The following is a 23,179-nucleotide window of genomic DNA, read 5'->3' on the forward strand; positions in this document are numbered from 1 at the left end:
GGCGCTTCACAGTGCAGATGGACAATGACCCAAAGCATACTGCAAAAGCAACCAAAGAGTTTTTTAAGGGAAAGAAGTGGAATGTTATGCAATGGCCAAGTCAATCACCTGACCTGAATCCGATTGAGCATGCATTTCACTTGCTGAAGACAAAACTGAAGGGAAAATGCCCCAAGAACAAGCAGGAACTGAAGACAGTTGCAGTAGAGGCCTGGCAGAGCATCACCAGGGATGAAGCCCAGCGTCTGGTGATGTCTATGCGTTCCAGACTTCAGGCTGTAATTGACTGCAAAGGATTTGCAACCAAGTATTAAAAAGTAAAAGTTTGATTTATGATTATTATTCTGTTCCATTACTTTTGGTCCTTTAACAAGTGGGAGGCACATATGCAAACTGTTGTAATTCCTACACCGTTCACCTGATTTGGATGTAAATACCCTCAAATTATAGCTGACAGTCTGCAGTTAAAGCACATCTTGTTTGTTTCATTTCAAATCCATTGTGGTGGTCTATAAAGCCAAAATTGTTAGACTTGTGTCAATTTGCCAATATTTATGGACCTGACTGTACGTGCCCACCTTCCCTCCACTTTATCCCCTGTAAAGGGTTCTGGGCTTTGTTGCAGGGGAACCACTAGGCTGCTGCACTTGAAGTGACTGGTGACCCACATGGTCAGGAAAGGCAGAATACATGCAGTCCGATAACTGGTCCATTGTCAGGGCAAGCAGCTCAGGATCAGAATAGAGATCAGGCAAGGGTCAGGTCAGGCAGCAAAGGGTCCAATCTAGAAGTCAGGCAGAAGTCTGTACACAGAACAAGCTTTGTATGAAACTAGCATACTAGAACCTATTGATCAGGCTCCTTTCCTTGGCTTGTAGAGATCAGAGTGCGTGCATGCCGGCCCTGCAAGAGCCAGAGATAGTGTGTGCACACATGACCTATGGACACGAAGGTCATTATCGGCAGGAAGCAGGCCTTAGCTTGTGTGGGAGGACAGTGTTATTCCAGCAGCTGGGACCACTGGGAAGGGAGAGAGGGATGTCTGTGGGACTGGACCGCTGGAGCCCTAAAGCTATGGAGCAGGTAAACCAGGCAGCAGACGTGCCCACCAGCAGGAAGGAGAGGAGCTATAGGCATGGACCGCTGCCATAGCAGATAACTCTGCAGTCATTTCATCACTTTTTGTCATTGTAATTAATGATCTTTTCTGGTCACATCAAACATTCCACACGACTTCTCCATCAGTCTGCTGACTTTTACAATTTCTGTTTTACAGCTTTTAGATCTGGGTAAAGATCTGACCAATATTAAGGCTGAAGATACATATATGAGTGGTGATGAGCAGATCATAGAGGACATTCCCCCAGATAACCACCCAGGTGAGTAGTAACCACTACATAAAGCAGAGAAGACTCACAGATTCTGCTCCTTCACTGGCTACTGATGACTCCTTGTATAGTCAGGTAGTGGTGGCAGTTTGGGGGTCACATATTGTACTTTCTGACAGGTTTTCCTTTATTAGCACACCAATACCAGGTGTCCCACAGTATTGATCAGAAGGTTGGGGTTATCACCCATTCTTATAACTTCTATGAACCCTCTTTCCGTAGTACTTAGATGCTTTACTGACACTTCTGAATTTTTGGGAATAGGAGAAGCCTTATGGTAGAGCCGAAATAAAAAGAGCTGAAATAAAAGAGCCACCAATGAACAGTAGCAGCCGCCTGTCTGACCATAAAGATCTCACAATGTTCTGCCCTAGAGAAGTGATCAGAGGAGGACAAATCCCCAGTGGTCAGTGACAGCTTGCCGGCCATTCTGCTCCCCCGTTCCTGCTGAAGACTTCAATGCTATACCCCACTCTCTCCAGGAGCTCTGACCAATCCCAGTATATGGGGCCCCAAAATATCTCATGGCAGCTGTTAAATGGTCCCTTGTTGACACCTCAGAGAACAGTCACAGTCCTGGTCTGACAACATATAGGATTATTGTATGTGCAGAGGGGTTTTATAGGGGAGCAGTTCTCTAGTTTCCTTACACCGTGCGTTATCGGGTTCTAGACATAAATTGTAAACCCAGTGGTGTCCTAGTATCACACCCAAACAGGGAGAGGGGGGGGGGGGGGGGATTGTGTATCAATATTGGAGCCACCTATAGACTGTATCTAGTAGTTCAAAAAGTAATAAATTCTTCATTTTCACTGGAATAATAGTTTTTTTTATAAATGTTTTCATGCAACTAGAGAGCGACTATTATTAAAAATCCATTAAGTGGAACCTGTCATCAGAAGTGGCCTATTTATTTATTGTATTTATAGAGGAGATGACGCTGTGTCTCGCCTCATCCAGCGGTACGCCCCAGTGACTACCTGAGCTATGTTTGATGACATCAGGTACATTTCAAAATTTGATTTTTCCTACAAACAACCTGATTGTCAAATTGTACAAAACCTGTTTCTGAAAGCTGGCATCTCGAACAATGGGGACATGTAAATGGGAAAAAAGAAGAGGGTCAGTCAGGAGAAGACAGGAGTGTCTCCCTGATTACTGCTCGGTGAACAAGATCAATAAACTAAGGGGGCGTAATTATCGGTCTAGGGGACGTAATTATCGTCCAAGACAGAATACACAAAACCCCCCCCCAAAATCTCCAGACACCAGCATCAGACTCCCCTTTTTTAGATCAGGGGGCACACTACTACCCCCTGAGGAATCGGAAGATTCAGTCATAGACGTCATACCGGTGACTGTAGTCCCTCACCCTAACGACAAACGGATTATTAACCTCTCTTCTCGCACTCTCTCCCAAGCAGAACTGAAAATGTTGGGACGAGGACTTTCATTTGTCCCCACCAACAAGTTCGATGCGTTCAGGTGGATAAGGGATCTCCACCTCTTTGCACGGAAATTAAAGTGGCATAAGTTCCACAAGCTCAGGGACAAGAGAGAGAGCAGAGAACTGGGCGTTCCCGTGGACATCCTGAAGGATATACACCTCCTTTACAATTTAGACCAAACCCCACCGAACGCTGAAGGGCTAGGTCCATTTACAGCGCTCAAAAAGAAAAACACCCGAATGCCCCCGATGGGTGAGGTATCATGTGTTGATGTCTTCCTGGGACAGGTCACTACTGATCTATCCACCATACATCACATCCCACAAAAATTCAACTGCAGTAGGGAAGAGAGGATGGCGATTGCTGATCTGGAAAGGGATAAAGACATCATCATAAAGCCCTCAGACAAAGGGGGCAACATTGTAGTAATGAACAGATCGGCCTATCGGAGTATGTGTCTCGCAGTCCTGGAGGATGAGATGGGATACGAGATACTCCCCAGCAACCCTACGGCTGCACTACAGGGGACTCTGAGACACATCCTGGATAGAGCTAAGAAAGCCTCCCTCATCAGTGGAGAGGAATATGAATTTTTATATCCACTCCACCCGGTCACGGCTACATTTTATTGTCTGCCGAAAGTCCACAAGGAGACAACCCCCATTAGGGGACGCCCAATCGTCTCTGGGGTAGGGAGTCTTTCCCAAAACAGTGGCATCTACGTGGACAGGGTGTTACGCCCCTTTGTGTCATCCCTGCCGTCCTACATTAGGGACACGGGGGATCTTCTAGGTAAACTTGAGGACATCTGTATCGAGCCACACTGGCTTCTGGCGTCTGTGGATGTGGAGGCCCTGTACTCCTCCATCCCCCATGAGTGCGGTTTGGAGGCAAGCGGCCATTTTTTAAAAACCAGGGGTCAACAATTTGTGGAGCACAATACCTTCACTCTTGAACTACTGAGGTTCATATTGGTGAGCAACTTTTTTCTGTTTGATGGATCTGTGTACCACCAGCTCAGGGGCACCGCGATGGGTAGCTCTTGTGCCCCATCGTATGCTAACTTGCTCCTGGGCTGGTGGGAGGAGTCGGTGGTATTTGCCGAACCGACACCATGGTTCTCGGTCATGGTCGCTCTCTGGTCCCGCTACATCGACGATATTTTCGTGTTGTGGAGCGGACCAGAGAGCGACTTTGAAAGGTTCATCTCCGAGTTGAACATTAACAATTTCAACCTGAGGTTCACCTCGGTGATCATGGAGGATCACCTCCCCTTTCTAGATGTGGTGATTTGCAGGGATGGGAGAGGTGGGCTCAGCACCTCCATCTACCGCAAACCCACATCCACTAACTCTCTCCTCAGGTGGGACAGCTGCCACCCTGTGCCCCTCAAGAGAGGAATTCCGACCGGACAGTACCTTAGGTTGAAACGCAACTGTTCAGAACCTGGGGACTTCAGACGCCAGGCGAGGGACCTTAGAGCAAGATTTCAGGAGAGGGGGTACCCTGATAGGACTCTTCGCCTGGCGTATGAGAAGACCAAATTACGTACGCGGACAGAACTTCTCCACCCCGTAACCAGCAAGGAGAGAGAACCTCAAGGTACTGTCCGGATGATAGGAACGTTTGATGCCGCAGCCTCCCAAGTCAGGAGGATCCTGTCACGACACTGGAAGACACTTCTAATGGACCCTGACCTTACAGATGTCTTGGGCCCTAGCGTCTCACTCACGTTCCGAAGAGGCAACAATTTGCGAGACAGGCTAGTACATAGTCACTTCGCCCCTACGACTAAGCCACGGACATGGCTGAATACACCCGTGATAGGCTGCCACAGATGTGGACATTGCAGCTTCTGTGGCAGCCTCTCACAAGGTAAGTCCTTCACCGGAGAACCGAACAACACGGTCTATCAGGTGAAGGACTTCATGAATTGCCGCACGGCGGGCGTGATATACCTGGTAACATGTGTGTGCGGACTCCGATACATAGGAAAAACGTTCAGAGAACTACGCAAGCGCATGGGAGAACACCTAGGGGACATTCGTAATAACAAGGACACCCCCATAGCACGCCACGTGCAGATGGCACATGACGGACGCACCTCGGCTATTTCATTCATGGCCATTGAACGGGTGCATAAACCCACACGAGGGGGCGACTGGAACAGGCTCATCTTACAGAGAGAGTGCTGGTGGACCTTCACCCTGAATACAGTCACCCCTCAGGGCCTAAATGAACAAATCAACTTCACCTGTTTCCTCTAAATATCAAAGGTTCCTATCGTACTCCTGATACTGGCCAATCCTGGTCATTTAAACCCTGTACACCCGGTCTAAATAGGGGAACAGTGGATAGGCACTACCACGTCCCCTTAAACATGAGGGACGGGGGGGTTATGATCTAACCAGACCAAAGAGCATGCCTTGCTCCCCCCCGTTCCCTTTATAGTGTCACTTCCCCCATCTACTAATAATGATGGGGTTAACTAGCCCCTCCGACTTTATTAATTGTCTAAGGTAGGGAGGCTAATCAGATTCTGAAGGTATGCATACTATAGGAGTGGATATGCATATTATCTTAAAAGTCTTATTGTATTGTAGTCCGACAAGGACACTCATTCACCTAGGACTTTTTTGGTTTCACTGTGCTCCCATTACGTGACCCCCGCGATGTCAAGACATCCCAGTGACATGGGCGGACTATCGCGTTCACGTGATGCGGAAGCACATTGGTGCGTTCCACCTCGGCATTTGAGACGCAAGAAAAATTCGCCGCGCATGCGCAAACGGAGTATTCGCTGCGCATGCGCAAGAGATATTCGCGGCGCATGCGCGGGGAATGTTCGCCGCGCATGCGCAAATGCGACTTTTCTGGTCGCGTGACCGCATTACAGGCGCGTCCTCCATGACGTCACATGGAGGCGCCGGAAGCTCGTTTGTGGAACACACATGGCCCCACAGCCCTTTAAAAGGGGCGTTTTTCGCCACATTAGATGCCGGTCACTCCACTACTGAAGACACCACCACCCTGGGTCTCAGCCTTCCGGTGGGAAAAAGCTACACGCTTGACCGCTGCCACACAATAAGTAAGTAACTACCCTCCTTGGCTCCATGTGGGCTGTAGGCATATGTATGATGTTACACTATACTTACTTTCTTTGTTTCGGATATTATTCTTAGACTCAGCTGCGAACTGACTCTAGCTACTGCCCCGTGTCCCCTGATGAATCCTGGGGCAAATCTTTTTGAAGAAACGCGTCGGGACACTTAAGTATTCCTCTCACTCTTTAACCACCTCGGTGGTCATTCTCTGTGGTGGGGTTACGTCTTAAGATATATATATGAGTGTTATTTGCTCCTCTGGACATTTTTCCTGCCAGATGCACTAGGGCCTGACAGGGTTACCTACGCAGGTTAAGAGCTCCTGTCTGGGCCACCCCTTGCGGGGCATTTTTGGACCCCGTCCTGAGGATCTATGTTATAGGGTGGACTAGGCCAAGCAGGGACTGATTAGGGCTAGTCACTGTCATCCGACATTGCTGTGCCTAACCTGCTACCTATGGTCGTGTCCACCTCTTTTTCACACCATATATAATATACTGGTTTCCATCCATATACCAGTCTATGTATGTATGTATCAGTCTTACTTGTTTGTCTGTAGGGGCCGTCTTTTTTACTCCTATGATTTAATAAAAACAATATTTTAATAGTTACTGCCCCCTTAGTTTATTGACATGTAAATGGGTCAATAACACTCTCCAAAAGACATACTGATAGGGAACTTAGATTGCGAACCCCATTGGAGACAGTGTGATCCTAATGTCTGTATAGCCCTGCTGAATATAGTAGCGCTATATAAATGCAGAACATAAATACAATAAATAAATAGGCCTCTTCTGATGATAGGTACCATTTTTAATGGATTTTTATCATCAGAAGTGGAATAATGTGAGTCTGTCTGACATGCAGAATCACTGCACACTTCACTTATTTGGGCAGTCACGAGGCCAAAACCGACAAAATAACTGAAGTATCAACTCAGCCTTACAGGTCGATGTTAGCGTCAAGAAGAAGTGCACTCTTTTTACACCGTCGTCAGCTGATTCCACATAGATGTCTACAGAACCTGTTCTATTAAACGCTTATACAAGTAGAGCCCCCGACAGAGTGGAGAGGGTGTCAGCAGTAAGTTTGTGTTGACGTCACTGATTATTTTGCCCTTCCTCTGATCCATCAGAACAATAACCCAGAAAAAACAGATCCTGTCTGTGGAGCATCCGCCTTCACTCGGTCAGCATTTGCTCAGTAATCCATCAGTATTGCTAATGCCCAAAAAAAAAACAAGAGTGCATCAAAAACAGAGATGACACGTGAATGGAATATTTGCATGTCTTCTGTGTTTTGTACCCACTCCTGCTTTTGACTACCAAATCATAAGCCAATTCTGATGAGACCATACAGGTCCTACAGCTGCTACACAGACAAGATTTGTTGTGCATCTCATTTTTCCTTCCTTCTGACAGATCAGAAGCAGGGTCAAATAAATGATGTCAGCCAGGCCGAAAGGCAAAATAGTGGCCCAGTCATGAAGTGGGGAGGGTGGAAACAGCATAAGAAGTCCGCAGAGTGGCCCTATGACATAGTGGGGAGGGTGGGAACAGCACGAGGAATACACAGAGTGTCAAGGTAACATACTATGGAGGTGGCAGCAGCATGAGGAGACCACAGAGTGACCCACAGTGTTAGATCAAATAAATAAAAAGGAAATGAAAACACCCCAGAAAAGTCTGTAATTTTCTCACTTCACCACACAACAGCTAATACAACATATACAACATATAACTGCACAGCTGAAAGGCAAATATATTTTTCCATTTCATCCACCATGACGGCCCACATTGAGATTGACCCTTGACCTCTGTAGGGGCAGGAACACATAGAGAGTTTAAGAACCCCCCACCCCTCCACCTCCTCAGTGCTTTCCTGCCCCTACAGGGGCCAACACGTGGAGAGTTCCTCCTTCATGGAGGATAAAATAACCTTATTTTCTTTACAGGTTCTCCAGCTGGCCTCCCGCGGCAGGGGCTAAGGCTGGCCAGCTAGGAGCATCGAGGACCCTCGTCTTGGCTTATGCTGAGGCCTGTGGTCCTCCCCATACCTTCACACTTCCTTCCCTTCTTGAGGAAGCAGTTGGAGGTGCCGGCTTCTCGGCGCGCGCCGCGCTCGGCGTCCTTTCCTTTTGGAGGAGGGCCGAGCTCTAACGTCCGGCAGGGGGAGCAGGTGCGGCGCATGGAGCGTCTCTATGGGCGGGCCGGGCGACGCACGTATCCTTTAGTAGGCTGGTGCGGCGCAGGCCTACGCCGTCAAGCAGGGTGCAGCTAGATGACGTCAGACGCCGGGATTTTTAAAAGAGAAGACCGCGGTTCCTTTTGGCCCTTCGCCTGCTACACCGCGATGTCTGAGACACCTTCTCCCCGCCAGGAAGGTCCCGATCCTTCTGCCACCAGTACCGTGAGTCCCCTTCTGGGGGGTGTATATTTCAGTTTTTTAAGTCTGAATTACTAATGCTGGGATATCTGGTTGCTTCCTTCTGCAGGGCAGCAAGGAGTTAAAAACCAAAACAAAACCCTTAAAATGCTGTGCTTGTTCCAAGCGTCTCCCTGAAAATTATAAAAAGAGGCTATGCAAACCTTGCACTTCGGAGATTTGGAAAGAGGAGCAACCAGATATACTCTCGGAAATTAAGTCTTTTATTTCAGACGAGATCAAGTCCTCCTTAGCCTCCTTATCTACCCCCCCCCCCCCCCCAGCAACCCCATCCCTTCTAAGAAACGCAAAGTATCTGCTATTTCTTCTTCTGAGGGCGAAGAGGTTGAAGTGGCCTCTACCTCGTCCAGACAATTTCCTAATGAGGAACTCTTGTCGGACGGGGAGATTCTAGAAGAGGATAAAAAATACTTTTTTTCCGCTGATGAAATAGAGGAGCTGCTCCGAGCAGTCAGGTCCACTATGGGCATTGAAGATACTCCTAAGCCCCGTACGGTACAGGATGAAATGTTTGGGGGTCTTAGATCTAGGTCTTCTATTGTTTTCCCCATCAATGAAAACATAAAAGAAATGATATTGGAGGAATGGTCAGATCCAGAAAAGAGACTTGGCGTTCCTAAAGAATTTAGGAATAGGCTCTGCTTTGACCCGTCTGAAAGCAAAATATACAACCAGACGCCTAAGGTCGATTTGCAAGTGGCCAAAGTAGTAAAAAAGACCGCCCTACCCTTTGAGGATTCCTCTCAGCTAGGCGATCGTATGGATAGAAAGGCAGATGGCCTCCTAAAAAAATCCTGGGAGGCAGCTATGTTTGGGGTAAAAAATAATATTTCTGCTACCTTGGTTGCCAGAGCGATGTATATATGGCTTGGAGAACTGGACGAACATCTGAAAAACAAGACTCCAAGAGAAGAGATCAGGGATTCTCTCCCCCTTCTCCGCTCCGCCACAGCATTTTTGGCCGATGCGTCTGCAGAGTCCATCAGGTTTTCCGCCAGGGATGCTGCTCTTTCTAATGCAGCCCGACGGGCTTTATGGATGAAAGCCTGGTCTGGAGACAAGGCATCCAAGGCCAAGCTTTGCTCCATCCCCTTTTCAGGGGAATTTGTCTTCGGCCCCACTCTGGATAAGATCCTAGAGGGAGCAGCAGACAAGAAGAAGGGTTTTCCAGATGACAAAGAACCAAAAAAGAAGCCCTTTCGTCAGTACCAACCCCAGCAGAGATCCTACAGGGGGAAAGGGAAGTCTGGCCGATGGAGCTATCCCAAAGGGGGGAGAGGAAGAGGCTTCATCCTCAATCCCCAGAATAGGCAAACTAAACAGCAATGACGCCAGGGTAGGGGGTCGACTGACGGGTTTTCTATCCTCCTGGAGTCAGGTAACTTCAAATCCCTGGGTGCTAAACGTAATCTCCCAGGGTTACAGGATAGAGTTCACATCAGTCCCCCCAAGAAGATTCTGCATCACACCTCAGAGCAGATCAGACCTTCCGAGGATCTGGCAGGGCGTCCAGGACCTCTTAGAGCTAGGGGTAATTCGAAAGGTTCCTATCACAGAGGAAAGGAGAGGGTTCTATTCCAGTCTTTTTGTAGTAAAAAAACCAGACCAATCCTTTCGCACGATAATAAATCTAAAACCCCTAAACAAGTCTATCCTATACAGGAGGTTCAGGATGGAGACCATCCCATCCACAATCCCTCTGATTCCAAAAGGGGCATTCATGTCGTCAATCGATCTAAAGGACGCTTACTACCATGTCCCCATCCATCATCTTTCCCAAAAATACCTAAGATTCGCTCTAAGAGGACCAGACAGGTCTATCCATCACTTCCAATATGTCGTCCTCCCTTTCGGTATCTCCTCGGCCCCCAGGGTCTTCACAAAAATCGTGGTAGAGTTGGTGGCCTGCCTTCGTCAGGAAGGAATCACAATCATTCCTTATCTCGACGACTTTTTAATTCTAGGCAAGACAGAATCCGAGAACCTTTTGGCAACCCAAAGATTCTCGGAACTCTTAAAGAACCTCGGATGGATTATAAATATAAAAAAATCCACCCTAACTCCGTCCATGAGAATAAAGTTCCTGGGCGTGGCATTAGATTCATCCCTGTTGATGACCTTCCTCCCTCAGGACAAAGCCACTGTACTGACAGAGAAAATCAGAACATTCCAGAGGGCGCGCAACTGCTCCATCAGAAAGGCCATGAGTCTCCTGGGAAGCCTAACCGCCTGCATTCCCTCGGTGGCATGGTGCCAAAGCCACACAAGAGTAATCCAAAATTGGATCTTAACTATTTGGGACGGAAGACAAGTAAGTCTAGACAGGGTTTTCCGGATCCCTCAGGCCATGAAAACAGACTTGGATTGGTGGAAAGTAAAGAGAAGACTGCTAGGAGGCCTTCAGTGGCGGAACCATCCCGTCGTTCAAGTAATCACGGACGCAAGCCTCGGCGGCTGGGGAGCAAAGATAGGAGATCATCTTCTACAGGGTACCTGGCCCGCCGAGATAAGAGAGAGATCCTCCAACTACCGAGAACTATACGCAGTCCTGGAAGCATTACTAAAAGGAGAGTGTCTTCTAAAAGGGCGACATCTAAGAATAATGTCAGACAATACCACAACGGTGGCTTATCTGCGTCACCAAGGAGGGACAAGGTCACGGCCTCTTGGCGAGATAGCAGAAAGAATTTTCTCCTGGGCAGAAGAGAACGCTTTATCTCTGTCCGCCATCCACCTAAGGGGCTGCGAAAACGCAGTAGCAGACTTTCTGAGCAGAGAGATAGTAGATCCAGGAGAATGGTCTCTGAACAGGAGTATCTTCCAGAAAATCTCGGAAAGATGGGGCTGTCCAGAGGTAGACTTATTCGCCTCCAGAAGAAATGCGCAGGTAAACTGTTTTTGCTCCCTAAACCCAGGAGACAATCCATGGGCAATCGATGCCCTATCAATACAATGGAATTGGACACTAGCCTACGCCTTTCCCCCAATACCACTACTACCTCGGGTCGTCCAGAAGCTCATGGAGGAACCGACTACTCTCATCCTGATAGCTCTTCTATGGCCAAAGAGAAGTTGGTTCTCCACTCTAAGACAGCTATCGCTGGAAGATCCGTGGGAGATTCCCTTCCAGAGGGATATTCTAGTCCAGGGCCCTCTTCTTCATCCAGACCCAGGCATATTCAGGCTGTCAGCCTGGATCCTGAGAGCGAGACGCTAAGAAGCAGAGGACTTTCGGAAAAGGTGATACTTACTCTGAGGGCAAGTAGAAAAAAGGTGACCTCCTCCATCTACCTTAAGATCTGGAAGAAATACTGTTCCTGGTTAGGAGTTGAGAGCCCAGACACCACCTCTCCTCCCATCAACAGAATTTTGGACTTTCTACAGTGCGGCCTTGAGTTAGGCCTTAGACCTAGTACTTTGAAGGTCCAAATTTCTGCCCTCAGCTCCTATGACTGCAGCCTGGCCAACCACAGATGGATCAGAAGGTTCTTCAGAGCGGTTTCAAGATTGAGACCCTCTCTGAGATCCAGAACTCCGACTTGGGATCTTAACATCGTACTAGAGGGCCTAACAAAACCTCCATTTGTACCTTTGTCGGAGATCTCTTTAACCACTTCAGCCCCGCTAGGTGAAACCCCCTTCATGACCAGAGCACTTTTTACACTTCGGCACTACACTACTTTCACCGTTTATCGCTCGGTCATGCAACTTACCATACAAATGAATTTTACCTCCTTTTCTTCTCACTAATAGAGCTTTCATTTGGTGGTATTTCATTGCTGCTGGCATTTTTACTTTTTTTGTTATTAATCAAAATGTAACGATTTTTTTGCAAAAAAATGACATTTTTCACTTTCAGCTGTAAAATTTTGCAAAAAAAAACGACATCCATATATAAATTTTTCGCCAAATTTATTGTTCTACATGTCTTTGATTAAAAAAAAATGTTTGGGCAAAAAAAAAAAATGGTTTGGGTAAAAGTTATAGCATTTACAAACTATGGTACAAAAATGTGAATTTCCGCTTTTTGAAACAGCTCTGACTTTCTGAGCACCTGTCATGATTCCTGAGGTTCTACAATGCCCAAACAGTAGAAAACCCCCACAAATGACCCCATTTCGAAAAGTAGACACCCTAAGGTATTCGCTGATGGGCATAGTGAGTTCATAGAACTTTTTATTTTTTGTCACAAGTTAGCGGAAAATGATGATGATTTTATTTTTTTAATTTTTTCTTACAAAGTCTCATATTCCACTAACTTGCGACAAAAAATAAAAAATTCTAGGAACTCGCCATGCCCCTCACGGAATACCTTGGGGTGTCTTCTTTCCAAAATGGGGTCACTTGTGGCGTAGTTATACTGCCCTGGCAATTTAGGGGCCCAAATGTGTGAGAAGAACTTTGCAATCAAAATGTGTAAAAAATGACCGGTGAAATCCAAAAGGTGCACTTTGGAATATGTGCCCCTTTGCCCACCTTGGCAGCAAAAAAGTGTGACACATCTGGTATCGCCGTACTCAGGAGAAGTTGGGGAATGTGTTTTGGGGTGTCATTTTACATATACCCATGCTGGGTGAGAAAAATATCTTGGTCAAATGCCAACTTTGTATAAAAAAATGGGAAAAGTTGTCTTTTGCCAAGATATTTCTCTCATCCAGCATGGGTATATGTAAAATGACACCCCAAAACACATTCCCCAACTTCTCCTGAGTACGGCGATACCAGATGTGTCACACTTTTTTGCTGCCAAGGTGGGCAAAGGGGCACATATTCCAAAGTGCACCTTTCAGATTTTGCAGGCCATTTTTTACACATTTTGATTGCAAGGTACTTCTCACACATTTGGGCCCCTAAATTGCCAGGGCAGTATAACTACGCCACAAGTGACCCCATTTTGGAAAGAAGACACCCCAAGGTATTCCGTGAGGGGCATGGCGAGTTCCTAGAATTTTTTATTTTTTGTCACAAGTTAGCGGAAAATGATGATTTTTTTTTTTTTTCTCTTTTTTCCTTACAAAGTCTCATATTCCACTAACTTGCGACAAAAAATAAAAAATTCTAGGAACTCGCCATGCCCCTCACGGAATACCTTGGGGTGTCTTCTTTCCAAAATGGGGTCACTTGTGGCGTAGTTATACTGCCCTGGCAATTTAGGGGCCCATATGTGTGAGAAGTACTTTGCAATCAAAATCTGTAAAAAATGACCGGTGAAATCCGAAAGGTGCACTTTGGAATATGTGCCCCTTTGCCCACCTTGGCATAAAAAAAGTGTCACACATCTGGTATCGCCGTACTCAGGAGAAGTTGGGGAATGTGTTTTGGGGTGTCATTTTACATATACCCATGCTGGGTGAGAGAAATATCTTGGCAAAAGACAACTTTTCCCATTTTTTTATACAAAGTTGGCATTTGACCAAGATATTTTTCTCACCCAGCATGGGTATATGTAAAATGACACCCCAAAACACATTCCCCAACTTCTCCTGAGTACGGCGATACCAGATGTGTGACACTTTTTTGCAGCCTAGATGCGCAAAGGGGCCCAAATTCCTTTTAGGAGGGCATTTTTAGACATTTGGATCCCAGACTTCTTCTCACGCTTTAGGGCCCCTAAAAAGCCAGGGCAGTATAAATACCCCACATGTGACCCCACTTTGGAAAGAAGACACCCCAAGGTATCCAAGAGGGGCCTGGCAAGTTCATAGAATTTTTTTTTTTTTTTGCATAAGTTAGCGGAAATTGATTATTTATTTTTTTTCTCACAAAGTCTCACTTTCCGCTAACTTAGGACAAAAATGTAAATCTTTCATGGACTCAATATGCCCCTCAGCAAATACCTTGGGGTGTCTTCTTTCCAAAATGGGGTCAGTTGTGGGGTGTTTGTACTGCCCTGGCATTTGAGGGTCTCCGCAATCATTACATGTATGGCCAGCATTAGGAGTTTCTGCTATTCTCCTTATATTGAGCATACAGGTAATGAGATTTTTTTTTCCGTTCAGCCTCTGGGCTGAAAGAAAAAAATGAACGGCACAGATTTCTTCATTCGCATCGATCAATGTGGATGAAGAAATCTCTGCCAAAAAAAAAAAATGGAGGGGAAAGGCGTCTGCCAGGACATAGGAGCTCCGCCCTACATCCATACCCACTTAGCTCGTATGCCCTGGCAAACCAGATTTCTCCATTCACATCAATCGATGTGGATGAATAAATCATTGCCGGGATTTTTTTATTTATATATATATATATATATATATATATATATATATATATACAAAGTGCTTGCCAAAGCATAGGAACGCCGCCTCCTCCTCAGCTCGTATGCCTCGGCAAACGTATCTGTCACTGCAGAGGAGAAAATCCCGTCTTGCAGCGCCGCATACACCGACTTGCGTGTAATCTGACAGCAGCGCAATGCTTCTGTCAGAATGCACATCGGTGCTGCAGCTGGTCGATCGGTTGGTCCACCTGGAAGGTAAAAAAAAAAAAAAAAAAACCAGGCCACAACGCAATAATTTTATTAACTTTGGAACAGAACATGTAACTTTAACTTTTGGAACTAAACATTAACCTGTTTGCTTACCTGTTTTTTTTTTTGTTTTTTTTTTTTGTTTTTTTACCTTTATAGAACAAACCTCTCCTTCCCCATGGGACAATGTGCAAAGCGCAAATCGCCCAAAGATGTGGCGAAGTGCGTTATGCACTTTGTCCCATGTGAAAGGAGACGTTTGCAGCAGCAGTGAGTGAATGGGCCCTAATAGCCCTGTGTGCCTGTCCTGGTGAGATGATCCCTATGCTAATAGTGTACCTGTGAGTGGTACTTCCGGAAACACTCTCCAAAGCATAGGGCAGGGTGGTCCGGACAGTCAGGACAGAAATAGCGGGTGTCACGCCTTATTCCACTCCTGCTACAGACACGACATCTTTTTCGGGGTGACGGTTGGGTTGAGGTACCAGGAACGACATTGGGGAAATGTCGCTCGTGTAGACGGCGAACTACACTGGTGGTTGGGGCCACGGAACCTCCTGGATACAGGAGGTTCTCGATGATCTCTTCCTGAAATTTGAGGAAGGATCCAGTTCTCCCAGCCTTACTGTAGAGAACAAAACTATTGTACAGAGCCAATTGAATTAAATATACAGACACCTTCTTATACCAGCGTCTGGTGCGTCGGGAAACTAAATACGGAGACAACATCTGGTCATTGAAGTCGACCCCTCCCATGTGGAGGTTATAGTCGTGGACTGAGAGGGGCTTTTCAATGACACGGGTTGCTCGCTCAATTTGTATTGTCGTGTCTGCGTGAATGGAGGAGAGCATGTAAACGTCACGCTTGTCTCTCCATTTCACCGCGAGCAGTTCTTCGTTACACAGTGCGGCCCTCTGCCCCCTTGCAAGACGGGTGGTAACGAGCCGTTGGGGGAAGCCCGCGCGACTAGTTCGCGCGGTACCACAGGCGCCAATCCGTTCTAGAAACAAATGCCTAAAGAGGGCCACACTTGTGTAAAAATTGTCCACATAAAGATGGTACCCCTTGCCGAATAAGGGTGACACCAAGTCCCAAACTGTCTTCCCACTGCTCCCCAGGTAGTCAGGGCAACCGACCGGCTCCAGGGTCTGATCTTTTCCCTCATAGACCCGAAATTTGTGGGTATAGCCTGTGGCCCTTTCACAGAGCTTATACAATTTGACCCCATACCGGGCGCGCTTGCTTGGGATGTATTGTTTGAAGCCAAGGCGCCCGGTAAAATGTATCAGGGACTCGTCTATGCAGATGTTTTGCTCTGGGGTATAAATATCTGCAAATTTCTGGTTGAAATGGTCTATGAGGGGCCGAATTTTGTGGAGCCGGTCAAAAGCAGGGTGGCCCCTGGGACGGGAGGCGGTGTTGTCACTAAAGTGCAGGAACCGCAGGATGGCCTCAAAACGTGCCCTGGACATGGCAGCAGAGAACATGGGCATGTGATGAATCGGGTTCGTGGACCAATATGACCGCAATTCATGCTTTTTTGTCAGGCCCATGTTGAGGAGGAGGCCCAGAAAAGTTTTAAGTTCGGAAACTTGGACTGGTTTCCACCGGAAAGGCTGGGCATAAAAGCTTCCCGGGTTAGCGGTGATAAATTGTGTGGCATACCTGTTTGTTTCGGCCACAACTATGTCTAAAAGCTCCGCAGTCAAGAACAGCTCAAAAAATCCCAGGGCCGAACCGATCTGAGCCGTCTCAACCCGAACTCCAGACTGGGCAGTGAAAGGGAAAACTACAGGTGCGGCTGAAGTTGGGGACTGCCAATCAGGGTTTGCCAGCACCTCTGGGATTCTAGGGGCTCTACGGGCACGTCTTTGCGGTGGCTGCGACGGGGTCACTACTGCACGTGCCACCGTACCAGCTTCAACTGCCCTTCTGGTGCTCGCTACTTCACCAGGTTGTACGGCAGTGCTGGTACTAGGTCCAGGGAGGGCTGGGCTGCTGGTGTATGCCTCACCACGTAATCCGACAGCACCAGCCCCACTCTGCTGCTCTTGAAGCGGATCCTGCGCAACCTGCGGTCTAGCGACACGGGGCCGGGTACGCCTGCTGCTATCAGGGACCTCAGCCTCCTCGTCCGAACTTTGGGTCAGAGAGCCACTGCTTTCTACAGGTTCGTATTCTGACCCGCTGGATTCATCAGATGAAGGTTCCCACTCCTCATCTGACTGGGTCAGAAGCCTGTAGGCCTCTTCAGAGGAATACCCCCTGTTAGACATGTGGGCAACTAAATTTAGGGGTATTCCCTGAGACTACCCAAGAAAAAAAAAGCAAGCCTGTCTTACAAAGGGGAGGCTAGCGAAGTACCGGAGGCCGCTGCGGTTGATAAAAAATATCAAAACTGATTTTTTTATCGCCGCAGTGCGTGTAAAGTGAATGTGCAGTGATCAAAAAAAAATTTTTTTTTGTCACTGCGGTGGGGCGGGTGTGGGTGAACGCACGTGTGGGCGACCGATCAGGCCTGATCGGGCAAACACTGCGTTTTGGGTGGAGGGCGAACTAAAGTGACACTAGTACTATTATAGATCTGACCGTGATCAGTTTTGATCACTTCCAGATACTATAAAAGTACAAATGCTGATTAGCGATACGCTAATCAGCGAATAACGGACTGCGGTGCGGTGGGCTGGGCGCTAACTGATCGCTAACTACCTAACCAAGGGACCTAAACTATACCTAAAAGCTAACGGTCAATAACAGTGAAAAAAAAAAGTGACAGTTTGCACTGATCACTTTTTTCTTTTCACTTGTGATTGACAGGGGTGATCAAAGGGGTGATCAAAGGGTTAATTGGGGTTCAGGGGGGTGATCAGGGGCTATAGTGTAGTGTTTGGTGTACTCACTGTGAAGCCTGCTCCTCTGCTGGATCCAACCGACGAAAAGAACCAGCAGAGGAGCAGGCAGCCATATAACAGATCATATTTACAAATATGATCTGCTATATGGCTCTGTGATTGGCTTTTTTAAAAATCAGCAACCTGCCAGCCACGATCATTGGCTGGCAAGCTGATGACGAAATGGTCCTGAACGAAATGCCGGCGCGAACTGCGCACGCGCGGGCGCATACTCGCGTCTCGCGAGATGACGCGTATATGCGTGACTCTGCGCAGTGCTGCCACCTCCGGAACGCACATGTGCGTTAGGCGGTCCGGAGGTGGTTAAAACACCTTTCCCTTAAAACTGCCTTTCTGATCGCTATCACCTCAGCCAGAGGCATTGGAGAGATACAGGCCTTGTCTTGTAGAGAGCCCTACCTCCAAAATTAAAAAAAAACACATTAACAAAGGTTTTAACAAAGGATTAACAAAGATCACATCCGTCTAACTCTCGACCCAGGTTTTCTCCCTAAGGTAGTCTCTCCTTTCCATCTAGAACAGGAGATCTTCCTACCCTCTATCCCTAGGTCCGAACATTCAGGGTCTAGTGATAGGTTACATCTCCTGGATGTTAGGGACATAGTTATCCGTTACCTAGATTCTACCAGAGATTTCAGGGTGGATGACAATCTTCTTATTCAGTTTTCAGGGAAAAATAAAGGAAAGAAGTTAGCCAGGTCTTCCATAGCCAGATGGATCAAATCCACTATTGAATGCTGCTACAAAATCCAGAACAAACCCAGTCCCATTCTACTAGGGCCACTGCCTCTTCTTGGGCTGAGAAAGGAGGGGTCTCGCTGGACCAGATCTGTAAAGCCGCAACCTGGTCTAGCACTAATACTTTTGTAAGACACTATCTTCCGGACGCGAATGAAGCTCTTTTCGGCCGGAAGGTTCTACAGGCGATATCCCCACCCATTTAGTTATCTGATATGTCTCAATGTGGGCCGTCATGGTGGATGAAATGGAAAAACCGCAATTAGACTTACCGGTAATTCCGTTTCCTTGAATCCACCATGACGGCCCATACTATTCCTCTTCCCTAAAAAAAAAAAAAAAAAGGATTTTTTGGATATAAGTTGCATTTACATGCAGATAATTATTTAGGAGTTTAAGGGTATGGATCAATATCCTTTTACTTTTGTTCCACCTTTCGGGTAATTGTAAAGCACTGAGGAGGTGGAGGGGTGGGGGGTTCTTAAACTCTCTATGTGTTCCTGCCCCTACAGAGGTCAAGGGTCAATCTCAATGTGGGCCGTCATAGTGGATTCAAGGAAACGGAATTATCGGTAAGTCTAATTGCGGTTTTTCTCTTGCCACTAATACGCGGCAAAAAGGTCTTTACCACATATAACTGCACCGCACAAGGGCAAATAAGACGTACTGTAGAAATATTTCCTTGTAATAAACCCTTTTAATGGCTGTATCAAACAGCACTTGCACCCCAATAACAAGAGCGGTTTGCTGGAATTACAGAGCTGTATAATGGCAATTTGGATCCCCAGTCAGTGCAGCAAGGTGTAATAGGATTGTTCCTATTATCCAGGCTGTGACCTCCCCTACTGAACCCTGTTCTACATACATGCTGTGGAATGATTCCTCCCTATCCTTTCCCTGCACCTTGAATAATCTTTCCCTGAACTTAAATAGTTTTTTTTAGCACAATGAAGTTGTTTCTACCACTGTCTCTAGTGCCTGCTGACGTCTCTCCCTGCACTAAGTACACTGGAAAATGTCAGAATCCAAGATGGCTGAGGCTATTTATAGGGCTGTGACATCACAGGACTGGCTGGCTGCTGATTGGCTGCATGCAGGGCCGTTTTTTTTTAGACAAGGTGTGACCCTGGGCAGAATTGAACGTGGGGCCCCAAATCCTGAAATATTGGACTAGCAGTCTGACAACTTTGTAGGCACAGACAACGGTTGCAACCATAGCAGCTGAGTGTAGAATGCCATATTATATCTGTAACGGATCTCCTAGCACCCCGACCGGGTACCTCCGTTGATAGATGCTCCCAGTGCTTTCCGAGGACTCCAAGCACTCCGCTCTACACCAAAACCACCACAGGAACCAGGAACAGGAAGAGCTCTTACAAGAGCTAGGAGTAATAGCCAGGCGAGTATACACGTATAGCAATCCCCACACACATGAGACAAGGCTCTATGTTGAATGTAAAACAGGAACTCTTTAATGGGTTATTTTTAAGCCTTTTATGCAGGTCTCCTAGCCAGGGACACTCCCCCTGGGGCCCTTATAAAAGACTGTGACAGTTTATATTTTAGCCAATCACGTGCATTTACAGTATTGAAACCTTCCCAGCAATTGTGCACAAAATCCCCTTCCCTCTGTCTGTAACGCAATCAACAAAATACAATGAGCATTGTCTGTAACGCAATCAACAAAATACAATGAGCATTGTCTGTGACGCAATTAACTAACACACTGGCATTGTCTGAGACGCAATCAACAAAATACAATTACCAAACGTAATGGGCTAACTTAATCACTCACAGACAGAAAACACACATTTTTCCCAAAACACAGAAAACACCCCAAAACCCCACATATCCCCATAATGTATACATCCATGGGTAGCTCTGATCTGGGTAAACAACATATCCAAAAATCACCCAGATCCGAGCAGGGGTTCCCGAATTCCATGGAAGTCACATTTGGCCGGCCGCAAGCATGGCTTTCCTGCCCAAAACAGTTCCACAGATTTAGGCTGTGCGGCCGATCTGTCTTCTCCTTCAAAGTTAGTATGGGCCATAATCCTGGGGCAAGAGGCTGGCAACCAGGCCCCTCCAAAACCCAGTGGCGAGGTTGGTTTTGCCACAATATCTCTTTAGTCTTTCCACTGTAAGCTGCTGATCCTGCAGCCTCTTTAGGTATGTTCTCACAGAGTAATTTTTGGATGTTTATTTTTTTAAATAATTTTATATAACACTTTTTGATGCAGTTTTGGCGTGGATTTTCATTCCTTCCCATTTTCAATGGGAATTGTGGACATGGACCCTGCGTTATGAAAGGCCAGGGCACTTCTGTTTTCCCATGGTGCAGTTTATAAAACCACAAGCTGGAAAAAAGGTGTTGTCCCATCTGGGCCCCTGAAGTGAAGGGACAGCACAGTGTGCATTCATCGTCATCCTCCATTATGCTATGAGTGTTCTGATAATAGCTGATCACTGGCTCTGCTATTTTTAAAAATTCTATAGCAGTGAATGGAGATAATGCTGCGCATGCTCACTGTTATGGGGAACGTGTGGACGTCACACTGTAAGGCTCCATTAACATGTCCGTAGTGTATTGCGGATACGCAATACACTGGGCCGGCACCCCCATAGATATGCGGATATGGACAGCACTGTGTATGCTGTCCACATCTTTTCCATCCCCTTTGGGAATGAATAGGTCCGTACCCGTTCCGCAAAATTGCGGAACGGATGTGGACCCATTCCACGGACGTGTAAATGGAGTCTATGGGGGACCTGTGGATGTCGCACTGTTATGGAGGATCTGTGGATGACACACTGTTATGGGGGACCTGTGGATGACACACTGTTATGGGGGACCTGTGGATGACACACTGTTATGGGGGACCTGTGGATGACACACTGTTATGGGGGAACGTGTGGATGTCACACTGTTATGGGGGAACGTGTGGATGTCACACTGTTATGGGGAACGTGTGGATGTCACACTGTTATGGGGAACGTGTGGATGTCACACTGTTATGGGGAACGTGTGGATGTCACACTGTTATGGGGAACGTGTGGATGTCACACTGTTATGGGGAACGTGTGTGTAACGGATCTCCTAGCACCCCGACCGGGTACCTCCGTCGATAGATGCTCCTAGTGCTTTCCGAGGACTCCAAGCACTCCACTTGACACCGTACGCCCTGCAGACCCCACGAACCGCCGCAGCTTGGTTGGGGTCTCACCGTCCTCCACCCACGCTGGACCTACGACAAGGCTCCAGGCTCCAGTGGGTGAACCTCTCCTACAGCCAGAGAGCAGGAACAGCTCTTATAAGAGCTAGTAGTTATGCCAGGGGAGTATAGCAAATCTTCAGCGTATAGCAATCCCCCAGTTTGATCAGTTATCCAAACACCAGTCTCAGCATGATGAAGGATAAAACAGGAACACTTTATTGAGGGCTACCCGCCCGTATTTATGCAGGTCCCCATCTGGTGGCCACGCCCTTAGGGGACCAGAATGGAGACTGCGACACAGGACAGATATGCAGAAATTCAGGATACACAGACACAACACATCCCCACAATGCATCATGGTTTCCTCCTCTCTGCCTGGCGACACCCGAGGAGCAATCCAATTATGTCTCAGGACAAAGGGAAAACACCAATACACACGTGGAGACAACAGGACAGGAATCACCACCCAAACACACAATGGCACACCCTCCCAGCAAACACAGACATTTAACATATCCCCAGATAGCTCAAGTCTGAGTGCATATCATTAGGTGAATGGCACTCAGACCACACGAATACAATAATATTAGCTATCTGGGTGCCCTCACATAACATACAATGTAACCGAACGCATAATAACATAAAACACAATTCCAAAGACAGATTTAAGCTGTGCGGCCGGCCTGTTTTCTTTAAAGTTAGTATGGGCCATAATCCTGAGGCAAGAGGCTAGCAACCAGCCCCCTCCAAAACACCGTGACGAGGTTGGTTTCGTCACACATCTCCCCCTTCCAGGGAAGACTAACCAGATACCTGACCTCACGGTCAGTACCTGAGTTAGTCTGGCAGTCCAACCACAACCCCATACTGGACCTGTTGAATTTTGGGGCCTGGCTCTGTTCCGTATGTCCCCAGCTGTTGAGTGGGCATCTGCGACTCCTTGCTGCCTTGTGGTTCTCCAGCTTGGAGCTGTAGGTACTTGGTGGGCAGAGGCCGACTGCGCTCTGCCCAGATGCCAGCTCTTCCGCTGGGGTCGCTTGTGGGGAGTCCGGCTCTGAAGAAGAGGATAGGGGAGGGCAGAGGCCGACTGCGCTCTGCCCAGAGGCCAGCTCTTCCGCTGGGGTAGCCTGTGGGAAGTCCGGCTCTGGAGTAGAGGATAGGGGAGGGCAGAGGCCGACTGCGCTCTGCCCTGATGCCAGCTCTTCCGCTGGGAAGAAATCAGTGGGTAGCGCAGGCTCATCCCCTGCCCCCAGAACTCTGTTGGGAAGTAGCTGGGAAGGGGAGGGCTCGCTTACCTCCTCCTCCTGGTATCCCTGCGGAGATGGATGGGGATCTGGACCGACTGTCCAGCATCCCTGTAGAACTGGCACCGAGCCCGCGGTCTCATCTGCGCCCATGCAGAGGGGCTTGTGTTCCCTTTTTCCCGGTATCTCCGGCTGCTGGTGGAAGGTGAGGCCGG

The 23,179-nt window shown here is 47.5% G+C and overlaps 1 pseudogene; it reads left to right on the forward strand.

The window, feature by feature from the left end:
* Nucleotides 1-1,278: 1,278 nt before the first annotated feature.
* LOC122934332 overlaps nt 1,279-23,179 on the forward strand; it is a 226,634-nt pseudogene continuing 204,733 nt past the window's right edge.

This window comes from Bufo gargarizans, chromosome 4, assembly GCF_014858855.1.
Source record: "Bufo gargarizans isolate SCDJY-AF-19 chromosome 4, ASM1485885v1, whole genome shotgun sequence".
NCBI lineage: Eukaryota > Metazoa > Chordata > Amphibia > Anura > Bufonidae > Bufo > Bufo gargarizans.